We start from the raw sequence: 24,901 nt of genomic DNA, 5'->3' as shown, positions 1-24,901 counted from the left end.
TGGATGCATACTCCATATCATCCCAACTCACCGCCCCTTCCTTCCTCCCTTCCCCCTCCCCCCCCAAATCATATTTATCTGAGATTATGTCAAATATCAGTGATCGGAAATGTCTTGCCCAAAAGCCATTCCCGCTGGAAAAAGTCAAAAGGGTTCCTGGTATTAAAACGACCTTGCGTCATTCCTGATGAAATTAGCAGAGCTGCTTGTTTAGAGCTTTGCTAAGGATGCACTTTGGTCACAGTAAGAAGTAAGAGATTTGGGGTTTAACCCCCCGTCTGAGCAGGAGCCGTCTGCTTTCACTAGCTGCAAAGCCCGAGACCAGCACTCGAAAGCGCCTTAGACCCGCAGTCCATTTTTCACTTGTCTTTAAGTGCAAGTGATGGGAATTGCTAACCTCGGCTAAGAAAATTTCATTTCCCCCATCCTGCTAAACGGTTCTGGTCGACATATGTTTGTTATCAGAGAGAGGTGCTATGAACACAGAGCCATTTTCTTAGCAGCTCTTTGACTCTGTGTTACCATAGTCCCACACGGCATTGGTCCTTTCCCGTTGGGAAGTCATGAATAAGAGACTATGAAGCTTGCACGTCAGATCTTCCTCAATTAATCCACCATTAGCATGTTTGGGATCCTCTACTGGATGGTTAACAGCAGCTTTGGTAACTGTATGCTGTCCATACCCAATTATGCTCTGCTAAAAATGAACTCTGCAGAACAACCTTCCTGAGCTGTCAGTGTCTCCCGTTTTCCTATTTTAACGCTTGTGTGTAGTGGCAGGCGACAGATGGTGTAGATCAGATCGATTTGATTGCATTAGGCGATTTTTTTTTTCCTCCTCTCCCCCCCGACTCCTTTTCTGGAAGCCCACATTCATCTGAGAGGCGATCGCCGGGGACATGGGAAGCAAGAGCAGCCGCCGATGTGTGAAAGCAACGAGACATGGCCAGCCAGAGGCGCCGGGGTCCCTTCACGGGGTTTGTTAACATGGTAATCCGGCACCAGGAGAGAAAGCTGCTTTCTGCTGCCCAGAGCCCATTCCCCATCACACATCAGATGACTCCCTGGTTTTACACACAGTTGGAGTTCTGCTCGAAACCTGGATTTAAAGGGTAAGCGCTTCAATAGAGGTGGATTTCTGGTGGTTGTTCGGGTAGGTGGCAAAAGGAGCGAGCTTCCAGCGATTTTTAAAAAGAGGCTCCCTGTTAACGGGCATGAATATTTTCTTCCTTCCTCCTTTCATTTTTTTCTTTTTTTTTTTTTTTTTTTTTCTTCCGTGCTGCCTCCCCTTTCACCAGCGAGCCCCCTAATTCAGAACGATTTCTCGCACGGAAAGACATCGCACCTCTTTATTGACGGATGGGATCAATATTCCCCCTTCTGAAATTTGCTTTTCGTGGCAAACCCGAGCTCTGCTCAGAGCTCCGCTCCTGGTAGCTTAATTGTTTAATTCCCTCCATCCGTTCCCCTCCCTTCTGTGTGTGTGTCCCTCTCCGCGGGCACGGCAGAGGAGGCGGAGGTGCCCCCCGGGGCCCTTCCCTGGCCCTGCCGGGCTGGGGCTCTGGCACCCGGGCTCTTTCGGCGGGGAGCGGGGCGGCAGCGCCGATAAACATGGCTTTCCGGAGCCGGTGAACAAAGGTATTTAGTGCCGCGGCGCGCTGCCACGGGCACCTCCCGCACGCCGCGGAGAAGGTGCGAGGCGGGCAGCGCGGCGGGGCTCGCTCCCCTGGATCCCGGCGGCGGCCGGCCGGGAGCGCCGGGGCCGGGGCAGGCAGGGGCTCGGGGGCCGGCGGGGCCCGCGGCGGGAGCGGCGCGGGGGGCCGGGCAGCGCGGCCGGCACTCGGCGCTGTCCTCGTCGCGGTGCTGAAGAGCCCGGCGGGCTGGGGTGCGGCGGGCCGGGCCGGGCCGGTGCGGGGCGGCGGCGGGGCTGGGCAGGAGAAGTTTCGGCAGGCACTGTATTGGCGGGGAGTAGTGGGGGGGCTGCTGTTTGGGGAGGGGAAGGGCAGTGTCAGATGGACACGGCGAGAACAGCTTTGGCGCCGCGCGGTGCTGCTTTCCCCCTAGAATCACATCCTTTAATATTTTTAAAAAACCCAACAAACACCCAAAGTTTGGATTTCTGCCCAATTCTCGATGCATTTATGGAGCGCCTCCAAATTTCGGAGAATATCTGTCTAGGTGTATCACTGTAGAATGTTTTCGCCACGACTCGGTGCATTTCACTTTTTCAAACGGCTTTTGTTCAAGTTGAAGGAAACCCACTGCATCAGTTATTTGAGTTCCAACGCCAGCTAATGGGGTTAGAGCCTTCAGTTTCACAGCGGGGAAAAATTACAGTGTTTGTTATTTACTTTCCAGCTGCCATTTAGAATACGACTTGAGAGCTTGCTGTGTTAGAGGAATACAGGAAATTACACCTACAATGAGATTAAAATAGAGGAGAGTGTGTTGGAAATATTTTTTAAATTATTTAAGGTAATGTAGCTATCAAAGTATTTTTTGTTCTCTTTCTATCTTTGTTTTTCCCTTGTCTTTCAAATTCAAGCCAGAGTCTGTTACAAAACAAATGCTGTCTTCTCGTATGTTTTCGTACGAAGCATAGTAGTAATAAGTCAAGGGAGGCAAGGGCTCATGTTAAGGAAGAAATCTGTAGGAAAAGCAAACATCTTGTATTAATTTCAATTGGAATTTAATCAACAAGCTGGTCAGTCACCGAATGCAGTGGATAATGAGAGCTGTATGTGCTGCATAATTACTCATGTCTGAAGAAGTGCGGAGTACCCCTGCTCTGTGCGGGTTCGGACGGTGCGGTGCTAGTTTTTTTCCCCCCTCCCCGTCACTCACACGGAAGCTGTCCTTAGCATCAGGAACTGGGGTGAAACAGCACGGAGAAGTTCCTAAGCGCTAGGCGAAGTGTGCTGTGCCATGACGTTGCAGGTATCCTTTCTATTTAGTTGGCGAACAATAAACGTTTATTATCACCGCGGCAGATCATCAGACAAAGCTTCCCCCTCCCGCCTCCCCCAGGCACGAGCGCTGCTGATAAGGGAACTGCTCCGGGTGACAGGCAGAGCCGCAGGCGCCATTCGGAAATAACTTCTTTTATTATTGTTATTTCCCCCCCCCCTCGGCTCGCCTTTTGCAAACCTTGGCAGGGCGGCGGCAGGTGTCAGGGCGGAGGTGCGCTGCCGCCGCCCCCGCCCGCCGCCGCGGAGCCGCCTGCCCGGCTCGGCACCTCGCAGCCGCCGGGCTCCGCCGTTCGGGCACACGCGGGGAGCGGAGCGCGCTGAATTTGTACTTTGAAGCCTTTTTCGCCTTATGTTTTCATGGCACTAGGAAGGCCTGACAGAGGAGTGCCTCTGTTGAGATAGGAGGCTTTGCTATTTGTTTCTTTGATTTCCCCCCCCCCCTCTCCATCGCTTTCCTTTCCGCCCTCCCTCCTCTTGGTAGCACATCGAGTCAGTGTGAGTCAGGACTTGTAAAATGCATTTCCAAAGCCCAGATGAAAAGTCTCTCAGGCGTGTCTGCTGCTTTATCGGAGCTCTCCCAAGCCCACCTATGCAAACAGATTTGTAATATTTGTGTGCTTAACCGTGCATCTCTTTTACAGGAATCTGTTGCTGCGTATGACATCTCTTGCAAGCTCCCAGAGAGAATTGATGGAGCATACAGCTAGGGAATAGGATACTAGAGAAGCACAGAGGAAGAAACCAGGCAATCACCAGGTAAACTCAGCCTTACTTTGATTTATTTCCTTTCACCTCGCCTGCAAGCCCCTGCCCGCTCCAGTAAGGCAGCAGGAGAGCAGAGGGACTGTACGCGTGTGTATTAAACGCCTGCTCCTCTCTTTTGCCTCCGCAGGATGGAAAGGTTCAGCGTCCATTGGATATGGGACAAGATCGCTCGGCAACCCTTGTGGATTCTCCTTCTTCTAGAGGCGAATTATAGTTATGGATTTATTGTCCCGGTGCCGCACTTCCACCACCACCACCAGCAACAGCAGCAGCTTTCTGACTCTCTTCGGTGACGGGTATTCTTGGGTGGATAATACGGATTACGTTGTTATTGCTTAAGAATACGCGTAGTCGAGGAGAGTACCGGCGGCGGGCAGGCAGGCAGGCAGCGCGACCGCCCCCAGCCCACCAGCTGGCTCCTCACCTCCTCTAGTTGCCAAGGTAGCACCTTTTCCATCTTTTCCTACGCTTTGCAATGTTTCACTCTGTGTCTATGCCCGGGCGGGGGGAGCTCGGACGCCCTCTCTTGAGGAAGGGGGTACCCGCTGTGTGTGTGTGCGTGGGAGCAAGCCCAGGGCTGGGGAGGGCCGGGTAAAGGCTGGCCAAGCTCCGCGGGTAGGGGGTGACCGGGAGAGCCACGGCCGCTGCTGGGAGCGCATCCGCGGGCAGCGCTCGGCAGGCTGGGCCGGGGCGGGGGGAGGCGCTCTGCCCGTCCGGACAGCCCCCGTGTCCCGGCACTCGGCCGGCAGCTCCCAGCCCACGCCGCCCGCAGCCCCTCGCTGCTCGCCTGCCGGGGGTCCCTCCCCGCGGGACACGGAGTGCCCGCAGGGCCGGGGCGGCCCCGGCTCTGCCCGCACACGCTGGCAGAGCCTGGGCTGCCGCCCCCTCGGTGGCCACGGCCCCCGCACCCACAGCAGCCGAGTCGTGCGGGGCTGGGGGTGCTCGCGGGCGGGGAGGTGCCGAGCACCCGTGCTAGCGAGGCGAGGGGCACCTCGCACGGCCGCAGAGCGCCCGACTCCCGGGGAAGTCCCTCTTCCCCGGCTGCCGAGGGGTTCGGCCACCTAGCGGGGCCGTTACTGGCAGAGAGGTTGTGGACGGTTGCTTTCAGGGAGAGTCATGATCCTCTTACCTCCTTGTCCTCACCCTGCAGTACCAACCTAGTGAAGGCAGGATTAAGAATCCACTTCACACCAGTCCCAGCCCAATGTAGAGTTTGTCAGCTTCTGAGACCCCAGGTTGAGACACATGTTCAGGGCAAGAGCTGAGGGGTTGTTTTGCCCTTTGCAGCTCAGGTGGTGGCTTATTTGCCCCTCTCCCAAGAGCTCAGGACTCCCTAAATGCTGTTTGCAGCTGGACAGGTGGGAAACACGACCAACGGAGTGTTGATTCCCCTTGTTGGCCAAGACATGCCCCATTGCTTTAACATAGAAGAGGTTCATCTGATCCTCTCTCCAATCTCAGCAGCAGGATACAGGCTTTGATTAAAAGCCTGGTTAGTCTTTAGATGCTGTGCTTAGGAAAATCTTAGGCATAGCGTTCATAGTTCCAGTCTTTTTTCCCCTGCTCCTCTGCCCACAAGAGTGGCAGAGAAAAGGAGCAGGGTGTGATCATCCCTGTTTTCCCATTTGAGACCTCTCCACATCCCCAGATGATTCCAGGTCTTTTTGCCACGTAGTCACAATTGTGAGACCAGATTTCAGCCTTAAATGAATTAGATCAGAAGCCATTTTAAAGCAAGACCAGGATTACTGTGATGAGACAGCCTTTTTGAATGGATCCTTCCCGAAGCTCAGCTATGATGAGGCTAGGAACGATTTTTAATGTGGACGAGATAGACATGGGATGATTGTTAAGTTGTGAGTGCGAGGCGGGATGATGGAGAATGTCTTTCTCTCTGTCTCTTGCTTAGAGATTGAAAGGCTGTCTATGTTCTGCTTAATTATTTCCAACAACTGCCAAAGGAATCTTACTCTGTTGCCTTCAGTAGCAAGTGGAGCGCTCCTTGTTGTACAGATGTGTGGATCTGTTATTCTTCAGACACATCTTTGATGCTAGCACTCTGATCCTTGTGTTCCTCTAATACCACTTGAAAGCAGATTTTTTTTCTTCTAGTTTAGTATGTTCAACAGCCTCAGAAACAATGTTAAATTATGCTTTAAAAAGACATGATCAGCTGCTAAATCATAGTCAGTTCAGCACCATAACACAGCCACATTCACAAGTGCTGCAGGAACAGCGATGGAAATACTATTTTAAACATCCAGGTTTGTATTACAAACCTTCCTCTGATCTGAGCTTTTAGTTGACATTTTCCCTTGAGTCATGCTTAGAGTATTATTAGGAGTTCCCATTTCATCACGTAAAGGATTTGTTTGCTCTTTGCTTGGTTGAGTGCCTTGTGCAGTATGGATTGGACTGGTACCCATAAATACAAGCTTAGCAAATGGTTCTTTTACTTGCTTTCTTCTAGTTGCTTTCTGTTTAGCATGATGAGATGGTTTTGCTGAATAATGCCTTAATGACAGGGCTGATGCATTTTTAATGCATGTACTCTTTGTCATTGTCAAAATTAACATTTTGATGATTGTAGACTTCTCTTCACTAAAATCTTTTGGGAATTGCTATGCTATGTGGGTTAAAAGAGTGAAAGTGTAAGATTTGATGTGAGAAATACTGGATATGCTTACCAAAATTATTCTAAAATATTTTATAAGGGCTCTTGGAATGATGCTTCCTAATAGCATGATCTCAGAGGGGCTCCCCCTGTTCATTAGCAGTTCCTGGGGTCTGTCACATATGCATATTTCTGAACAACAGTTCTCTAAGAAGTGACTATTCATATTGCAGGGATGATCCTGGGAATGCACATAGATTCCATGGGACTTGTTCAGGGGACCAAGGTTGTTCATGCTAAATTCAAAATATTTGGGGCCAAATCCTAACATTCAATGCAATAGCAAAGCCCCAATTGATTTCACTGCGGGAAAGATTAGACCCCTAGTGAAAGGGATTTTTTACAATGCTACACTTCCTACTTTTTTGCTTTAGAAATTGCGAATCCTGTGTGCTAAAAAATGACTCTAAAAACCCCCTGCCTCTAATAGTCTAATGATATTTTATTAACAGCAAAAATTACACTAAAAGTTTATAGTGGAACATAATAAGAAATTACTTTATAAATAAGGGGTTTTAATTGTACCAGTATGAGCATTTTCTAGGACACTTTAGAATGAGGTTTGTGGCAGCACCAACCGTGCGTTAACAGCTATTTTGGTGAGTGCATATCTAATTAATTCAGAATACTGAATTTCTGTTCTAAAATGGCTTTTGTAATCTGCATCCTAGTAGAAAATTAAATAAAGAATTAGCCCAAAAATAATTACTTGAACTTAGCCATGTCTTTAAAGGCCATAATCCTATGAAGATTTATATCTCTGGGTAATTTTATCCACTGGAGTAGCCTCAAAGGCTGCTGCCATAGGTAAGTCTTTGTCATGCCAGAGCCCACAAAGCAGCATAGCCGATTGATGGCAGAGCAGAGACTGGTGTGGCAGCTGTCCTGGTGCAGAGCTGGGAGCGTGCAGGGCCCCCCTGCAGCCACCCATGATGCTGGCTGTTCCCCACCCTGCTCTGTGACTGCTTGGGCCTTCCTGGAGTGGGGAACTGCCCAAAGGACTGTGCTCCCAAGCACCATGGGTACATCGTGCCCCATGGCAGGAGTGTGAGAAGGAAGAGTAGCTTTGGTCCCTACTGTCCTGTGCAGGCAGGGTCACAGCCCTGCCTGGGTCTGCCTATAATGTGAAGCACTGCTCTGCTTAGCAGTATCCTGAATTAAGTGATGGGGACTGCCATTTGATTTCAGGTGCCCTTTCCGCAAATATTTAGGCCTACATCCCTTATATATGTATATATCTCTGAATGGAATGAATATATATGCACACACCTCTCTGAAGGGAGGCTACAGCATAGTAGAAAAGCCCCATTCTCTCAGACCTGAGAGAGGCACAACACCCACTCACTTCAGCAGGGGCTGTGCTGTTGCAGTGCGTATTTATGACCAGTGTTATGATTCCTCTTGCTGCTGCAAATTTGCCTAAAATAAATGTCCACACTGCTGAATGTAGATATGTACAGTTATGCAGATGCCTTTCCTTAGGATCAATTCTGCTTGCTTTCTGCTTTTCAGACTACATCTGATTTTGAGAGGAGTGTAAGTTTTCTTCCCTTAACAAGTTATTGTCTTTTATGTTAGTTGAGGTGGCTTCTAGTGTTCATAGGGTTTTCTTGAGGAAATTAAAAACAGTAATACCTATACATCCACACAGCTAGACACATACTTTGCAACTGTGAGATTAAGCTAACTAGCCTTTTTCTCTGCCTTTTTACATCATTCTAGCAGTAATGTACACAACTGGATTTTTATGTGTTTTTAAAAATAAATAATGTCTTTATATATACCAAAGGCTTTTTCTTCTTTTCCTTTTAATAGATTACTATTTTTCTGAAAAGCACCTCCCCCAGGTATTACCCTTAGCTGTTATGACACCTCACCGTTTAGTGTTGCAAAAGTAAATCATAACACTCATTATTAAGAGGCATAAATTTGTACCAGATTCATCATATACCTCCTGAAAGCTTTAACGGTAGAAACATTTCCTGGGCTAATGCCCATGATGATTGCATGCTTTTTATTGCTATCATTTAGTAACCAAATTGCTCAAAAATCAAAGGACTTGATTATCACATACCTGCAATGCTTAGAGCTATTTATAAAAGTTGGCTCGATAATAACAATGACTCAAAAGAAATTTAAATGACAGGCCAAAAATAAGTAGTCTAAAAGTGAAAAACCAAGCCAGAATTCATAGAGGTGATGGAAAGAGTCTGACACCAAAGGACAGACAGGATCCTGAGGAAGGTAGAGAGAAGAGTCTAGGAGGTGATGGTAGAAGGTAGATGTGACCCAGCTTTGCAGAGACAGAGGGCAGAGGAGAGGTGAAGCACCAGGGACTGTAGGCGAGGAGGTATCGCAGTGTGGCGCTCGGAGTATGCACCAGAAGTGTTGAAACCAGGTCTGGAACATCACAGATGTTTGGTAGTTTGCTTTCTGGAAAAACAGTATTTAGTTAAAAGCAGCCAACAGAATATTAGGTGAAATGTTCCAGAAACTAGAGGGAGATTGATGGGAAAAATAAGAGCCCTGAATATATAGCTGAAGGGCAGGGGTTTATATATATATGTATGAATATACATACCTAGCCAAAATTACATAATAATGCCCATATAGGTTAACAAAATGAGCATCATGCTTTTGAAATCGTTCTCCTACAGAAACCAGTGGGAATTTTCCATTGATATCAGGAGCGATCAGAATTTCTCCTGTCTACAGGAAAGCAATGTAGCCTGGTGTGTGCAAACAGACCTTAAGCTATGTATGGAGAAAATGCAGCATGGCTATCAAGAAACATTCCCTTTCAGTGAACCCAATACCCCTCTAGCCAGTGGGAATGATATAAAGTAATGGAACAATGTCCAGGCAGGAAAGCCCTTGCCTTAGAGATATAAAATTACCTTAGACAAGACATGGCAGGCAGTAGTCACCCTATGAGGGCTGGAGGGCCACCTGGGGAGGCCTTTTTGCCTCTGACTGCTGTGACACACCTCCATGGAGCTGAAATGGCTCTGATAATTCCCCAACACTTTATACCACTGAAACAAAGAGGTAGGCCCATAAGAGGTAACCTAAACTTTCCAAGCTACTCTAGAGTATTTCAGATTAAGTAAATTTTATCTGTTTCAGGGGCAGTTGTCACCATCGTATTGTTCTATATCAGCTCATCTGAGTTGTATGCAGTGTACACCCCTTTCACATAATTTCATTAGGCATGAAATGTTGGAAAAATATACCTGTCTTTTCTTTGATATTGACAATTGCTGATTCATAACCTTGTTTGGAAAATTAGCGGTTCTCTTACTAAATCAGGACAACATCACAAAGTTTATTAATGGTCACAGGTCAGGCCTATCTTTTAAATCACTGGCAATCAAAGATAAAGTGATCAACATGGGACTGGTCTTCTCTAATTGGAGAAAGAGGAACATTCTGAACCAGAACAGTACAGTATGCAATTGTGCAGCCTGTTACCAAAAAAAGAACCATCTCGCTGCATCTTACAGAGGCATTTACATAGATAATGTAGGTTTCATATGACTACTTTTAGATTATCTGATAGTAATAGCTTTGCAAGTATTCACATTCTTCTAACAAGAAGCTGATAGAAAATTCAAATAAAAAGACATCACTAATTAACGCATTATAAAGGATTTATTTTATTTCTTTAAGTTAGGTAGGAAATAGTAAGAGCATGGAGGCTTCACACTAATGCTTCACACGATCTGGAAACTCATCCTTTAACAATCATTCTTCAGGAGATAACTTACCTGGTTACTCCACTAAATGTATTTTGTATTACCTCTTCATTAAGTTGCCATAAAATATTATCCTGAAATCCAAAGTTATACAGGTTATTACTTGATGTTTTACTAAAGCAACAGTTATTACATTCTTGATGCCCTGGTTGTTATGACCACTATGGGAAAAAATGTTTCTTGTTCCCCTACTTTCCTCCACTGCCTGGCTGTCTCCCTTTCTGTTTATGATACGTGCAAAAGATTTGATGGGATGGAAGGGATTTTCTTTCTCAACATCTTTTATTTTAGAAATGTCAGGATCATTTAATCTTCTAGTAATTGAACCATAGAGGAGAGCAGTGGAAGCTTTCTCAGACCTCTATTTAAGAGGTGGTGAATTTTCTGTTTTTAAGAAAGAGACTTTTTTCCCTGTGTGTTTGCCGAGGTATGAGTTAAGCAGAAGACAATAACATAATTCCTTTCAAGGTTTCAGTACAATCCTTTTCTTTTTGACTACTCACTGTCCTTTGTTGTGTTATGACATCATGTGGCTGTCACATCATGTGTCTATTGCACATGTGATAACATAAATCCATTTGCCTTCAGCTGATCATAGAGCCTCTTGGTGAAAACTGGATCTGCAAGTCCTGGTCTAGGAATCAAGAGGCAAACCCCACTCCCTTTTGCTCTCCTTGTTCAGGTGCTTGTCATTCCTGTGTATGTAAATTCTTACCAGTGGAGAAGGCAGGACCAGTCCAGACTCTCAGTTAGAAATGAACATAAACATGTTAATTTTCCTTTGCTGGAGCTGCAGTGAGGTGGTGCTGCTTGCTCTGCTCAAACCTCCCTGGTAAAGAGGGAGGAATAACTCCATCAAGGAAAAGGATGCTGAATGGGCGTGATGCGAAATCCAAGAAAAAAAACCCAAATACATAAATCCCCCACAAAATACTGTAGTTTTTAGGTTTTAATTTTTACCAAATACCACTCTATTTAAAGTATTTCACATTTCCTGGATGCAAAACTTAAATATGTGCCCTGTAGAGAGGCTCAGAACAATAGCTCTGCTTTCTCTAATAAAATCTCTCTTCCGAGATTAACTCTGGAGCTAGCAGTGAGGTCAGTGTTTCATTTCATATAAGTCAGCTCATGCTGACAAGGGTTTGGCCTTCTTAGTGATGGGCCGTTTGCTGCTCAGAAGTGTGAGGAATGGCTTTCTGAAATATCGATAACTTGCCTTCACTAGAGTTCATGATCAAATTTAGCTGGCAAGTATCAATGCACTACAGCCAGACTGCAGGGCTGAGAGGCTCAGGCCTTGGGCCAGGCGCTAAGGTCTGCTTTTTAAATCAGAGGCTAACTCTTCCATTAGTTTAAATCAGTGGTTTATAACAATATCAAGTGAGATTTGTGTCAGAGTAGCTCAGACTACAACCTCATCTTGGGGTTTGAAAAGGAATAGAAAAATTAGGCTGCAACCATTAGAATTTTGTTTTCATTTGGTTTTGTTGTGCATATGTGTAAATGTGCCTATACATACATGCACACGTGCAGAGCTGCATTTTGTTCCCATGGGCGTTTCCCATGGCCATGTGGCTGCCATTTAACATGGACCTAAGAGCACAAAATCTTCCTCCTGGTGTGGTTTGATTGACATGTGCAGAGATCTCACATAAAGGATCTGGGATCCCGCTTTTCAACCATAAAAGGAAAGCAGACAAGCTTCATCCCCGGCTAAACCCTTTGCACAATATACACCAATAATGAGGCAGCATCTATTTATACATTGCTTACTGGAAATGACTGAATTCAGACAGAAGCTGGTGAGGCAGCCTGGGCTCCACCAGCCTCCATGGAGTCTATTGTTAGTACCCAGGATGAATCCTCAGGCAAACGGGGAAGAGAGGCATGATTTGGAGCCTACCGTGCCACAGGAGGCACTTGGCACTTGGCAAGTGGTGTCTCCTCTCAGAGAATGCCTTCACTGGCTCTGTCAGAACCCGGCAGTCACAGAGGAGGGATGCAGGAGAAATGGTCATAATTATCACCTTCCTAGTTCCTTCCTGGTTACAAACTGGTCTCCAGGAAGGCCTGAGTGAAACCATCACAGAGTGCAGCCCCATTGCTGCTCCCCTGGGAAGTAGGATGCTGACTTGGGTTTATCTGCAGGGTGGGAGCTCCCTGCCTTTCTTTATGAGAAAAGGAGGTGTCCAAGAGGGAATGGGAGGAAGGCAGTACTATCTTGATGCACACTGATGCCTTCTTGCCATATTGTTGCAGAAGGTTTTCAACAATATTTCTTTACCTAGAAAAAGCAAGATGCAATAGAAAAGCCCCATCCAGTGTTATGGCATTGGTTAGATAGGCCTGTGTGGCTGATCGTCCAGTGACGAGGCTGAGGTGCAGTGCCAATACGTGCCTGTGACAATGAAAACTTGCTTGTCTGTGAGATATTTATCATAAAAAAAGTACTCAGAACCCCTTAGCAAAGCATTATCCAGACAGTGCTTTTGCTCCATGTCCTTTTCCACTCCTCCTTTTCTCTGTGGCTTTCGTGTACTTTGCCCATATGCTCTAAAGCTGTTTTGTGTTCAGTTTTATGTATGTTTTATGTAAATTAGAAGAATCAAGCTTCTCTGCTTGCTAAATTATAAATTGAGTGGAAATTGGCCGACTCTCTTTAGACTATGTCTATAAGTTATACAAGATGTAAGTAATCAAGCTGAGCAGGCTGGGTTGGGGAGGGAAAACACATCAATAGCGTGGGCCACGTGAGCTGCATCCATGTGTCCCTGTATACTGCTGCTTGCTTTCAGAGCCTCGAATCTCTCTTTGCTCTAAAGTGCCAATGTAACTCCTTTTAGACCATTCTCTGAGATGCAGGTCTATTGCCTCCTTTGGTAATTTGCTTGGCATACTCAGTACACCTTGTGTAAATGAACTGCTCTGAAATGCCTGTTTCCACTGTCTTGCTTTAGGACCAGAGCAGATCCAGACTGCCTCCTCTGGGAGCACTGATTCATTTTCCTTCCCTTCTTCCCCTTGTAAGTGAAAATGCCTGTTGATTTTAGTGTCTGTCTCCTTGGTTTACCCCCTGCTTTGGCTCTACTTCCCATACCCCATGCTACCTTTCATACGCTTGAGTTTTGCCCTGGGTTATCTTTTTCTCAGTAGCCCACTGCAACCTCACAGAGCAGGACTGCAGTGCAAGAGCAGAAGCCTGGCAGTGGCTGGCAGCCTGAGAAATGCTGCCCAGGAGAGCAGGGAAGTTAGCTGGTGTCTTGGGACTCAGTGAGATGGTGGAGAATCTGCTACAGGGCAGAAAAGAGTCCTACCATGGCTTTTTATTGCATTAGTTAGACCAAGTTTTAGGAAAAGGGGCCTAAAATCAGACTCCTAGATCTATCCTTACACAGCCAGGAAGGACTAGTAGTATTATAAGCAGATATGGGCATGATACTGCTCTAGCCTGAATGCAGGGTTCCTCTTAAAACTGTCAATTTTCAGATGGTTGTGACTATCCAAACTGCCCCTAAGAGATGAGACTGATTGCAGCCTCAACACAGCACAGACACTGGCTGCACTGGCATCTGCATGCTGCCAGTATCCAGCAGCACTGACTGAGATCAGCGTTGTGCTGCTGCCATCAGCCTGTCCACCCCAGGAGCACCAAGCCATGTCGGGGGGCAGAGCTCTGGCTAGCTCTGCTCTCTATCTTGTAGTTCCACATCCACTAGAGAATAGAATAAAACATCCTCAGAGAGGCAGTGTAGTGCAGTTCTCATCAGTTTCTGACCAACTTTTTAAGCCCATGGCATCATGGAGATTGAATGTCATTGCCAGGTTAGAAAATTCAGGTTAGAAATGTATTGCTGTGGAGGGGAATTGTGGGCATTGGGTGGGCTCTACAAGCATGGGCCCTGGGCACAGAACATTAGTGGGTAGCCTGTTCCTGTGTCCTGCACAGCCCTATTCCTGCTGATTCCTGGGGTGTCCATGCAAGTCCCCAAGCCCTCACAGCCCAGCCTGACTGCTGAGAGGTGCTGCTCTTAGGGCACAGCATGCTTTACTGACTCTGGTGGGGCAGAAGCATGTGCTCTGCTAAAGGGGATCCCAACTGAGTAGTCAGATGGCCTTCAGGAGCTTTGGACTAGAACTTGCAGGGCACAAACTGGATCCTCTCTGCTCAGTCTCTGCCCTGCAGTTATTTGAGTTTGGGCTCTCTTTCACCGAGTTCATAAAATACATGCTTTTTCTTTTAATTCATTAAATGCTTTGATTCAGTGATATACCATCAGAATGTGGTTTATTCTGTCCAGTCAAATATTTACTGAGGATGATAAAAAATATCCAACCTGCCTTTTTAGAGCGGCTTATTTTACTTCAAAGGGAAGGCATAACCTTTCATTTCCTGGTGAGATTTTTATTAAACCTCTGCCTATTTTATTTGTCAGGCCATATATAAGTTTACTATCACTTGTGTTTCCAAATAAAAGATATGTAGGTTGGTAAGTAGTCTGTAAGTCTAACTGCTATTCCTTGAAACTCATAAAAGGATGATTTTAAACCATGGAATCACTAATTAAAGCTGCTTCTCAATACACAAAAATTAAGTTAACAGTAATTAATGTAGCCAGCCTGGAACCTTAGGAAGCTACTGCCAGCAAGTGTCTTTTGGTGCACTCAAGAGGATGCAGTTTGATTGTTGGCACCAACAGACAGGTTGGGAATTGTAAACATGGTAATTAGCAATAAGTTTCTGGATCTCAACTTGCCAGACTGGCAGTCTGATTCTTGGAGTAGTTGTCGCATGGGAGGAGGGAAAAACAAAGTAAGGGAATTAGAGCAACCTTGCATTGCTCTGCCAACATATGCCACTGGACCACTGTTTTTCTTGGCAAAGATCTCTGAGAAGGATTTTAAAAGCAGCATTGCAGCCCTACTGCAAACTGTGAACCTCACTGCAGGCATCAACCAAGCAACTGTCTCTGGCTCTTCTGCTCAAACTATGAGTGCTGCTCCATGGTAAGGAATTGTAGAGTCTGATATTCTTCTACTCCACCTTTATGGTGGGGCACAGTGTTGATAAGGTTATCAACAATAATGGGATTAAAAGAGTTAAAATCCAGCTTTTGCAGTAATCCCGGAGTATTCTATTGTTGAGCTATCAAAGATTAAGGTTATAGTAACCTTATTAATCCTTGGTGTAGTATAAATAAAAAGGAAATGTCACCCTTAATTCCACCATGAAATTAAATCTTCACTTCTCTAAATGATGACTCAAACATAGTTTACTGCAGCCAATGTGGTTAATGAAAATGCGTAACCCATGTGAATTTAAGAAATCCCCTTTGAGAGACAGAGAGGGAGAAAGGGGTGATAAACCATGGCATTTTTTTTGTTTAAAATGAAAAAAGTTAATATTTATCCAGCTGGTATATCTGCAGGAACCATACCTAGAGCCAACAAAGTGTGCAAAGAATAAGATAGGGACGAAATGCTCATGGTGTACATCCCTGTGATGCAGTGAACACAGACCCCAGACTGCAGCAGAACAGCCATCTCTGTGCCAGACAGCAGCCACAACACTGCTGGTGGTGACCTCGACCCTCTCCCCTGCTTGCAGGGCACTGTGTGGCCTTGTTAGTGCTGCCCCAGAGCCACGGACAGGATGCCCTGACACAAGAGTTTGAACCGAGCATTGATCCACCAGTGCTTTCAGTGCCAGAGACAATGTGACGAAAACCAAAAAATGTCAGAAATAAAATGGTTGCTGAATGTTCTGGAAACAGTGAGCCAGGAGCTTTTGTGAAGGGCACAGGTTTTCCTTGCTAAGCTGATTTCTAGGGGATGGGAGTTGCCCTTTTTGGTAATGGATGGTTTCCTCCTCACCTGTGCCAGACACAACCGTGTTCCTCCTGCTCAAAGAGGTTGAATCTGTAAGTAGGTCTGAAACTGCCTGCTGGTACTTGCTACCTGAAGAGAGGGAAGGACAGACAGACTGAACTTTGCTTATAAGTCAATGGTATGTGGTCCAGGTAAATCCATGTTTCTTTGTGGGAGCAGGAGGGGAATTACAGTAAGGAGAAGTGGGCTATGCACCCTTTGGTATGCTTTTTTGACTGGGAAGAAAAATAAAGTAGTGGTAAAATGGGGTGATTCAGAATGATTCTGCATGTTAAGTATCTCAAATGCTCACTCCTAGTGTAGCAAAGTGGTAATTAGGTATTAAGGAGCTCCCTACAGCAGGAATTGAACTCTTTTAGGGCAGAGTCATTGCTAGAGAAAAAAAGATGGTTTTAGTGGGGCTCTTCCTGAGGAAGGTGGCTTTGTCACTTCAGCAAACCTGTCTGCCCCATATTATCTGCATCTCTTGGGAATTACTGGTTCTGTGGACTGATAGAGCTAGACAGTGTGCTGGAGAGTGCCTTTTCATATTGCTTTCTCCAGTCCTCATAAACTCTGATAAAGTTGTGTAACGAAACTCGGGCTCGTAAAAGAGCTCATCTTAAGATGGTATTTTTCCCCCTCACTCACTGAATCATGCTCTGCTCTGGTGTGCATTGTTATAGCTCCAGAGCGTGCACCAGTTCAGATGTGCCCGCTGGGTCCTGGGCTGTCTCCATCCCCACTACTGCTGCAATTGCTACCACAAACACAAATTGGCTCACTCAGGCTCTTCTTGTCTTTCTGCAGTGTAGGAATAGATAATGGGCCCATGGGGTCGTTCAGAAATATTGCTGGTTTCCAGTGCTGGCATAATAGTCCCTTCTAGGTAGTATCCTTTTCCTGGACAATTTCCCAGTAAAATAGTAAATGGCAACTGCAGAGCAGTAAAGGCGATGGCGTATTTGTTTGACTGACATTTCAGAGCCTGCAGAGCAAATGCAATTAGGATCCATAGTGTGCTGCAGCTTCCTTTCTTCCCTTCCCTACCTTGGAAGATCTACTACTAGGATCAACTTAGGTCTGGTTCCTGCTGCCTTAAAGTGGTGGAGAGGCTCCAGCGAGGGAGGGCAGCATGTGCCCAAGCCCCTGTGGGTACCCTTTGCTTTGGGAGCAGTCGGCATCTCACAAGGCTCAGCTGGGACAGGAGCTGCTGCCGCTCCCCTGCCGGCACTGCAGCTCCAGGCAGGAGTGATTTTGTTAGTAGGTGTGTGCTTCCCCTTGACTTAGCAGAGTTGAAACCAGGGTGGCCCTGCAGCACTCAGACTTGCACTCCTCACTGGGGAGAAATTTCTGTCTGTGCCCACGGATCTGTGCCAAGCAAAGCAACTGAGGGTTTGGGCTGCCCCGGTCTTCATCAGGGGCAACTGATGCTTTCTTTGGAATTTTGCAGGATCAACAGTTGATGCACTGTGAACACTTTGGTACACACTTGACATCAGAAAGAAATGTGAAAAAAAGTGGTGGTAATTATTCAGATTTGTCTGAAGGAGGTAATTGAAAACAAATTGCTACCAAAAGCCAAGGGCCGTGGTTAATTGAGGTGGAGCGCTGTGGGTCACTCACCTGTAGGAAAAGACTGTTAAAGAACAGGCAGGGGTCAAAATTGTTTCTGTCCAGGTGGGAAAAGAGAGTCTCAGCCATATAATTTGGTTTGTAGGGTTATTCTGTATCTCATAGATCCTGACATGAAAATCCAGGCCTGCAGAGCAGTGCTTTAATGGCTGGAAATAATGCAGTCGGTGAAGGCAGGGGCAGCTATGGCTTGCCGTGGTGGCAGGGCAGTGGCCAGGCTGTAGCATCCCTTCTGCCATGGGCAGGTCGGAGCTGGCTCCTGTAGGAGAGGCACGGGCAGCTGCCGAGTTCCCTCTTGGCAGGGTGGAGGCTGCAATGTGCACAGAGCCACCGCCCTGCCAGCCTGCTCCAGCTGTGAGTTTTATTTTCCAGCTGGAACATTGCTGCCATGTATTGTTTTGTTTATTAACAAATTTAAATATCACAATCTTTTCTATTCCTGATGCTTCTTGGATGTCCAGACTCAGGCAGACATTGAGGCCTGTGTAAATTGGTGAAGCGTTTTGCAGCAGATACTCTGGACACAGAGGCAGGGGAAGCAATGATGTGGGGTGGCCTGGACCTGATGCCCAGGGGTAATAGGAGGAGTCTGCCCTCACTGGGCTGTGGCTCTACAGGACAAAACCTCTTTGTTTCTCAGAGAAGCTCTTTCCAACCTGCTCAAGCTATTGCTAGGATTCAAGAGATGAAAATAATGATGAAAATGATGATCTACTAAATTTGATCTACTACGGATTTACTAAATTGCCCTTTTTCTAGATATTTTGTGTCAGAGCTCCTGCAGGGTAAAAGCCAAATTTCTTCAGCTTCCTATATCTGGTGACAAATTCCACACCAACCTCTTTCAAGGCAGGTCCTTGCTGCAGGCTCCTGCACTTTTGCATTGTGTTCAGGTAGTCAAGAACAGGAGTGTGCTACAACCTGCACTGCTCTGTCTGCTCCCTGTGCCAAGGCTGCAAGTGGGGGAAAGCCAGGACAGTATAAAAAATGGGAACCAAAGTTTCTTAAAGCAGTCTAAATGAAGGGCAATCCCCCTGAGTTTGTGGTATTGAGTGTTGGCTGTAACAGCTCTGAGGGTTGGGCCAGCTTGATTAGAACTTTGATTTCAGCATTTCAAAAAGGACTTTAAAGCTTACATATGTAGCACAAGTATAAGGATATGAATATTCCTATCTACCCTGAGATATGGGAAGAATGATCACCTGGCTATCCTTGGAAGAGAGACAGCTATCATACTTTGATAGTTCAACATACCTTCTATAGAATACCAAAACATGCTGATTTATTTGACTTACTGTTATTATAGTCAGCTTTTGGGAAGATCAGTATTTGAGCCATTTATCTTCTTTTACAACAAAAATCCAAATGCTGTCCATGCAGCAGAGCCTGTCCCTAAAAAGCAAGGCTGGTGTGATAGTGTTAGGGACATGCAACTGTACTCCTCTCTGTGGGAGCCTTGCCTGTGTGAGGGCTGTGGGCTGTCGGGCTGTCCCCACGGGCTGTTGGGCTGCCCCCACAGCAGTGGTAGCTCTGCTGCACAGGGCACATAAGAAGTGGCTCTTGTTTTTAACATGTCGGATCATGACTTGCTCTTCCGCTCAGTATCGAGGTTGAAAAATACTGTCAAAATGAAAAGGCAAGAGCTGACTGAGAAATCAGTGAGTATGCTACTGGATGCTCCAAATTTAGACATCATGATTGATAAAGGATATAAAATATGTGACTCTTTTTTCAAGCAAAAAATGCTCCGTTAATATTGTGCAATCTGAACATGTTTGTTTAAAGAATAACAGCTGTGTTTTACAGTCAGTGTGTGTACCCGTGTGTGCAGGCACACATGAATGCAGGTACTGCGGTAGTCCAGCACTGCCTGGAGTTGGATGCTGTAGTAAGCTGGCAGTATGAAACGTACTATGAGCATCTCACAGGGTCATGCACAGTACCTATACAACAAAGAGGAAGTCTAAGTGGTGCTGGGTGAGAATGTTTTCCCAGATAAACGTGCAGGTGATAAATTTGTAACTTCACAATCCCCTTATTTTCCATTATTTCTTTTTATTTTTATAAGCTGAAGGGAAAAGGGAGAAAAATGGCTTTCCCATGGAAGGAAAAGTTCTTGACAACAGCTCTGTGCATACTGCCGGACGTTGCTGAACACAAGGTGTATGTGGTGAATGGAAGGAGGAGGGCCAGGTGGGTCAGTTGGGGCCAGGACACCTGGGAGCTCAGGGAGTTTCAGTGGTCAGGGTGAAGGATTATTGGAATGGACAGATACAACCTAATCCCTCAGAAAAATAACATATAACCTCATGTTCAAACGCCAGTGCCATGGCCACCTGGGTTTCTCCCATGCCTCTGCTCACCACCTCAGGGTGCAGTGCTGAGGATCGGCACTGCTTTGCCTTACTGTGGCTCTGCAGGGAGGCAGAAGGGCATGACGTGGTGCTCGGGGATGGCCAGTGCTCCAGCCCTCTTGCTTGTTGCTGTGGAGGAAGGTTTCTTCTAAGGCCTGTCCTGGGTGGGCAGGGATGGCACCCATGAGCAGTGCAGCAGCAGCTGGGCTTTCCGGGAGGTTGTGCCGAGCTCCTGGGGCAGCACAGGTCCTCCCTGCCCCGCTGAAGGGATGGGGCTCAACAGCATCAGCAGGCCCCTGTGCTTTTGACCTTGGATTTTCTCTCGTATATGCATAAAGTACAGTGTGGTGTAAGAGGGTTTTAATGGAAGGAAACTGAGGAAGCCAGTAAATTATTTTCTGTGGTAAACATTTATACTAATAATTGTAAAAATTCAGTGAATTTTTTTTTTTCCCCAGAAATTGAGTATTACCTTTAGTATATGAGAGCAGGAATTCACTGAGTCAGGAAGGTCTCAGTTAAAGAAACTACACCTAAGGACCTATCTCTTTAGGAACTCTCAATGTTTCTACCAATGAATTTCCAAATAGCTACTCTAAAGCTCTGGAAATCTGAGTATTATTTCCAGAGGATATATCCATAAAATGACTTAAGCCTGATATTCACAAAACAAAAGCTTTTGTTGCATTAAATAAATCCTTGCAGTTCTCTGGGTTAACTGGCTCCTCAGGGAAAAGCTGGGGACACCAGATTGCCAGGTGGGTGGAGAAAGGTAGAGGGAATTGTTCTGAGGAGCCAGAGTCACAATCCAGTAGTGTAACCCATATAGCACCCTCCCTGCCCAGCACTGTGCTTCCAGGCAGGATTCAAGCCTCCAGTATCTCGGGATTCCTGCCCAATTACGTGAAATGAGTTCAGGAAAAAACCTGTTTATTACAGTATGGTCTAGTTTTTATATCCAAACATTGTACATTGGGTGTGGAACCTCTCTGACTGACAGCTCTGAGCAAAGCACTTTCTAAGGTTATGTAAATGCCTAAAAAAAAGTCTACCCCCAAATCTTAATTGTGTAGCAGATTTGAGTCCTGTTAAGTCTAGGTACTGCCAGATTTTAAAGCCCCGCTGCTCCCTTACATAAATACTCATCAATATTTACAGTAAGTGTCCTAAAAAGATATTTGGTTCCCTAAATGAGGTAGAAGAAGGTGTTGCAGGGCTGTCCCATCTCCACCGGTTGCAAGTGGCATGTGGTGCTGCCCAGGGCTGCTCCAGCAAGGGCTGGGAAAGTGGTCCCTTTCAAGTCCAGCCAGAACTGCACATATCACAGATGAGATCCCAGGCAGAGGAATGAAGCTACTTCCATTTATGATGCCCAGTAACAGGGCAAAGAGACCTTTCCTTCTGTCTGTGCTCTAGCATGGCACAGAAACAATTATAAGACATGTTTATAAATTCCACCTGGGTGTTGCAGCTCTTGCTATGAATCTCAAAAGTGTATTTGAGATTTATTAGTATTGGGCTGCTTTCGACACAAAGGATGTGGTGGACAAAGAGCAGCAGCTCCTGTGCTATAAGGAAGCACATAAAAAACTGTCAGTACACTTGTAATTTCATGCTTCTAAATGTTGTTTTCGAAATGCCATTGTACTTGTAACTATTCTGTGTGCATTAAATCTGAGGTGTAGAATACTATCTCGTATTATAAATGTGATAGCAGTGCTACAGTACCTCTAATGTTTTTGTAAGAACTTTTGTTAGCTCTTACTGCCTTGTCCTTGGTGTGACTTAAGGCAGAAAATGAAGAGCTTATTGCATTTAAAAATGTTCAGAAAGATGTGCTTAAGTAAATAGATGTCTTTATTTTCAGTGTTGGAATAAGTATGTAAAAACAAGAGGGTTGAACAATGGCAAAGTCCATGTGATAGAGCTCACTAAATAGTGGTTGTGGTGAATTTTGCAGAATTGCCCATGAATAACTGGTAAAATGTTTCCTATATCCCACAGTTTCTAGAACTAGCTGACTCATTACTGCATTCAAGGAGAGGTACCTTGAGTTGTGATCTGATGCCTGTTAAAAATTGAAATTGATTTATTTTTTGGAGGAATTGAATCAGGATCCTAAAGGACCTGTGACATTTTTCAAACAAAATATGTGTCGTTTCCTTTCTTTTTTTTTTTTTGTTGCTTATCCCAACCTAGATAAGGAATCAGCACTAAATTACAGCAGTGCCCACCTCTCCTCTCCTGCAGGGAGCAAATGAGAGGGACAGGACACTTGAAAAAAGGGAAAAGGTAGAGGAAAAGCACAGAAGGGAATGATTGGAAACAGCAGAGGAAGGGAAGAAATAGGAAAAAGCAGAAAGAAAAGAGAAGCAAAGGCAGACAAGAGGATGAAAAGCAAGAGAGATGAAAAAGTAGTAGAAAAATGAAAACAAAAGGGAAGATTGAATAAACATGAGTAAGCTCAATAATTAATTCTCTTAATCTTTCAGTATGTTCCTCAGGCAGGAGCTCAGTATGATTTGGTAGGTGTGGGGTTTTTTTGGAGCAAACCCCACCTCCCCCTGCCTCCCCAGTGCTGTCTCCAAGAGTTTTCCTCCCTCTTACCTTGGTGGGAGCTCTGCGGTGTCTGATGGCCGCCCCGTGGCTGCCCTGATGAGCTGCTGCTGGTCATAGGCTCTGTCTGATGTTCATCCACACTCAGCTGGCCCAAGGTCTGTGAGGGACATGAGTTAGCACCAGTTCCCAGTTAAATCTCAGCAGTTTTATTGTTTGCCAGACCGTGACAAAAGATGAAGTAATGTCCTATCTGGCCACACACTGGGCTGTAAGTCCTTTTTTTTTTTTTTTTTTTGGTTTGGTTTGGGTTTTTTTTTGTTTTTTTTTTTTTTTTAAGAGGAGAGCTAGCTAATGTGTCTTGTTACTGTCACAAAGAAAAAAATATCAGTGATTGTGATTTAGAGGAGCTAAGTGTTTAAAATAAAATATACATTCAGTACTTTCACATAAAGCTTTGATGATAACCAGGTGACTGCAATCAATACATCCATATCAAAGCCCAGAGATTATTTTTGTAGGGTGTTTACACCTTATCTCTTCTCTCATTGTACCCTCTAACAGTTACAGCTGGGGATGATGAAAACACATGTTCCATGCAATTAATTGCTGCTGCCTTATAAAAAACTAAAGCCTAATAAACTTTAATATGGAGTAAATATCATCCTTGTGAAAGAGCAGTTTTGCCCTACTACTGACAGTGAAAGCAGAGCTAGTGATGAGTCAGCCTTCATAAAAAGACAGGTTAAGGTAAGATTTGAGTTTGGCTTGGTGTTTTCCAACCTGTTGAGAATGACTTCTGGACTTGGGCAGGACAAGAGTTAAGAGCACATCTTGCGTAAATCTTTACCTCATGTTTTGGAGAGACCAGTACGCTTGTCCTCTGGCAATCAGAAACGTCGTCTGCCCTCGCACAAAGAGCAGAGCTCTGATAAATGCACTGATTCCAATTTGTGCTTTGCTTTCCTAGTCATCAAAGCAATTTTAAAATCAATATGTTATGTTTAAGAGGAAGGCCATGTGTTCCTCACAGGGCAGGAATATCCCATCCAATCTGCGCAGGGAGAGTTATCATCCTAGACGCAGCACTTTGTACAAACCAAAGAATATAAAGAATATTCCAGGAAAGCCATAAAGGGAGATGACGCAGTAACTGTTTCTGGGATGTTAAAAATACAGTTGTGCTTACAAGCTGCTGCATGAGCCTGACTGCAGTGTCTGGCTCTGGGTGACTCTTTGGATGGTAGTTTCATAGATGTCAGCAATGCAGGGTGAGCCCCAAGCAGGTCCTGAAATTTTAACGTGTGATGAGGCCAGGAGGCAGTTTGGTGCAGTGATAATAATTTATTTAATGCAACTAATATATGTAAGAATGCATCTGAGACAGTGTTGGGTCTGCCAAGAGCACTTTGTTGGACACCACAATGATCGATTAGGGCTGGAGGTTGTAGGCTTTAGAACAGGACTGTGGGATCAAGCTACTGGTTTTTAATGCGTTTGAGCTGTTCTTAAATAAATCTTCATTAGTTAGGGTGGCACCACTAAGTCTACTTCCTACTGAGCAGCAGGAAGATAGAAAGAGCATCTACAACAGTAATAGTTTAACACAAATGGATTTAAACTCTGGTGTAATAGGAAGCTTATGGAGTTTGGATGAGGGATGAAGGAGGTGGGCAGAAAGAGATAGAAATAGAGAGAAAAAATGCCCATCTGGCTGCAGACAGAGAAGGAATGCGTGTTCTCTCTTTTCGTCTGTCAGCTGAAGCACACCCCATTGCACACAGAAGCTTTGAATGCTTGTGGCACACCTACGAAGCCATTTTTACTTTGTAACCTGTTTATGGTGCCAGGTGAATGGCCCCTGGGCAAAGCAGGTGTGCTGCCTTTTGCGTCCTTCCAACGTCCCACTCCACAACTGGGACCCACCACAGGGTCCTTCGGGCTGTGGTTTACGGAATGGTCTGCTAAGGGGCTTGATTATGGTCCCAAATTCTCAGAGGTTTTTCTTGTCTGTCCAAAATATTTATGTCTGCAACATTTCAGACCTATTTATGTCTTTTTTTTTTCCTGCTGGGTAAAAAGTAGTTCGGCTTTTACAGTGTGTCTGTATATAGGGTTTTAGTAACTTGGATTGCTTTTATATGTTTATAATTAAAGTAACAGCCCCTTAAAAATTGGATTATTGATCATGGGAAGACTGTAGATGTTTTTAATCTTTAGAAGCAGGACTACAAATAAATCAAATTATATGAAGTATTTCATTTAAAGGCATTTTGTTCTATTGAAAACACTGCACCCAGTGTTTGCATAAATGTAATAATTCTG

At 45.4% G+C, this 24,901-nt stretch overlaps 1 long non-coding RNA gene across 4 annotated transcripts in view; it reads left to right on the top strand.

The window, feature by feature from the left end:
* Positions 1-281: 281 nt before the first annotated feature.
* Positions 282-24,901, top strand: part of LOC127478316 (uncharacterized) — a 47,396-nt gene continuing 22,776 nt past the window's right edge. For 3 of the 4 annotated variants that reach the window (XR_007907174.1, XR_007907175.1, XR_007907176.1), the window contains exons 1-3: positions 282-1,112; positions 3,611-3,725; positions 3,862-4,175. This is a non-coding gene — a long non-coding RNA (uncharacterized LOC127478316). Of the gene's footprint in view, positions 1,113-2,356; positions 2,476-3,610; positions 3,726-3,861; positions 4,176-24,901 lie in introns of those variants that run through there. The other variant, XR_007907179.1, reaches the window with a different exon arrangement.

This window comes from Manacus candei, unplaced genomic scaffold (assembly GCF_025592945.1).
Source record: "Manacus candei isolate 608988 ecotype Guabito, Panama unplaced genomic scaffold, ASM2559294v1 h1tg000005l, whole genome shotgun sequence".
In the NCBI taxonomy this organism is placed as follows: domain Eukaryota; kingdom Metazoa; phylum Chordata; class Aves; order Passeriformes; family Pipridae; genus Manacus; species Manacus candei.
This window is presented reverse-complemented; position numbering and strand designations above follow the sequence as displayed.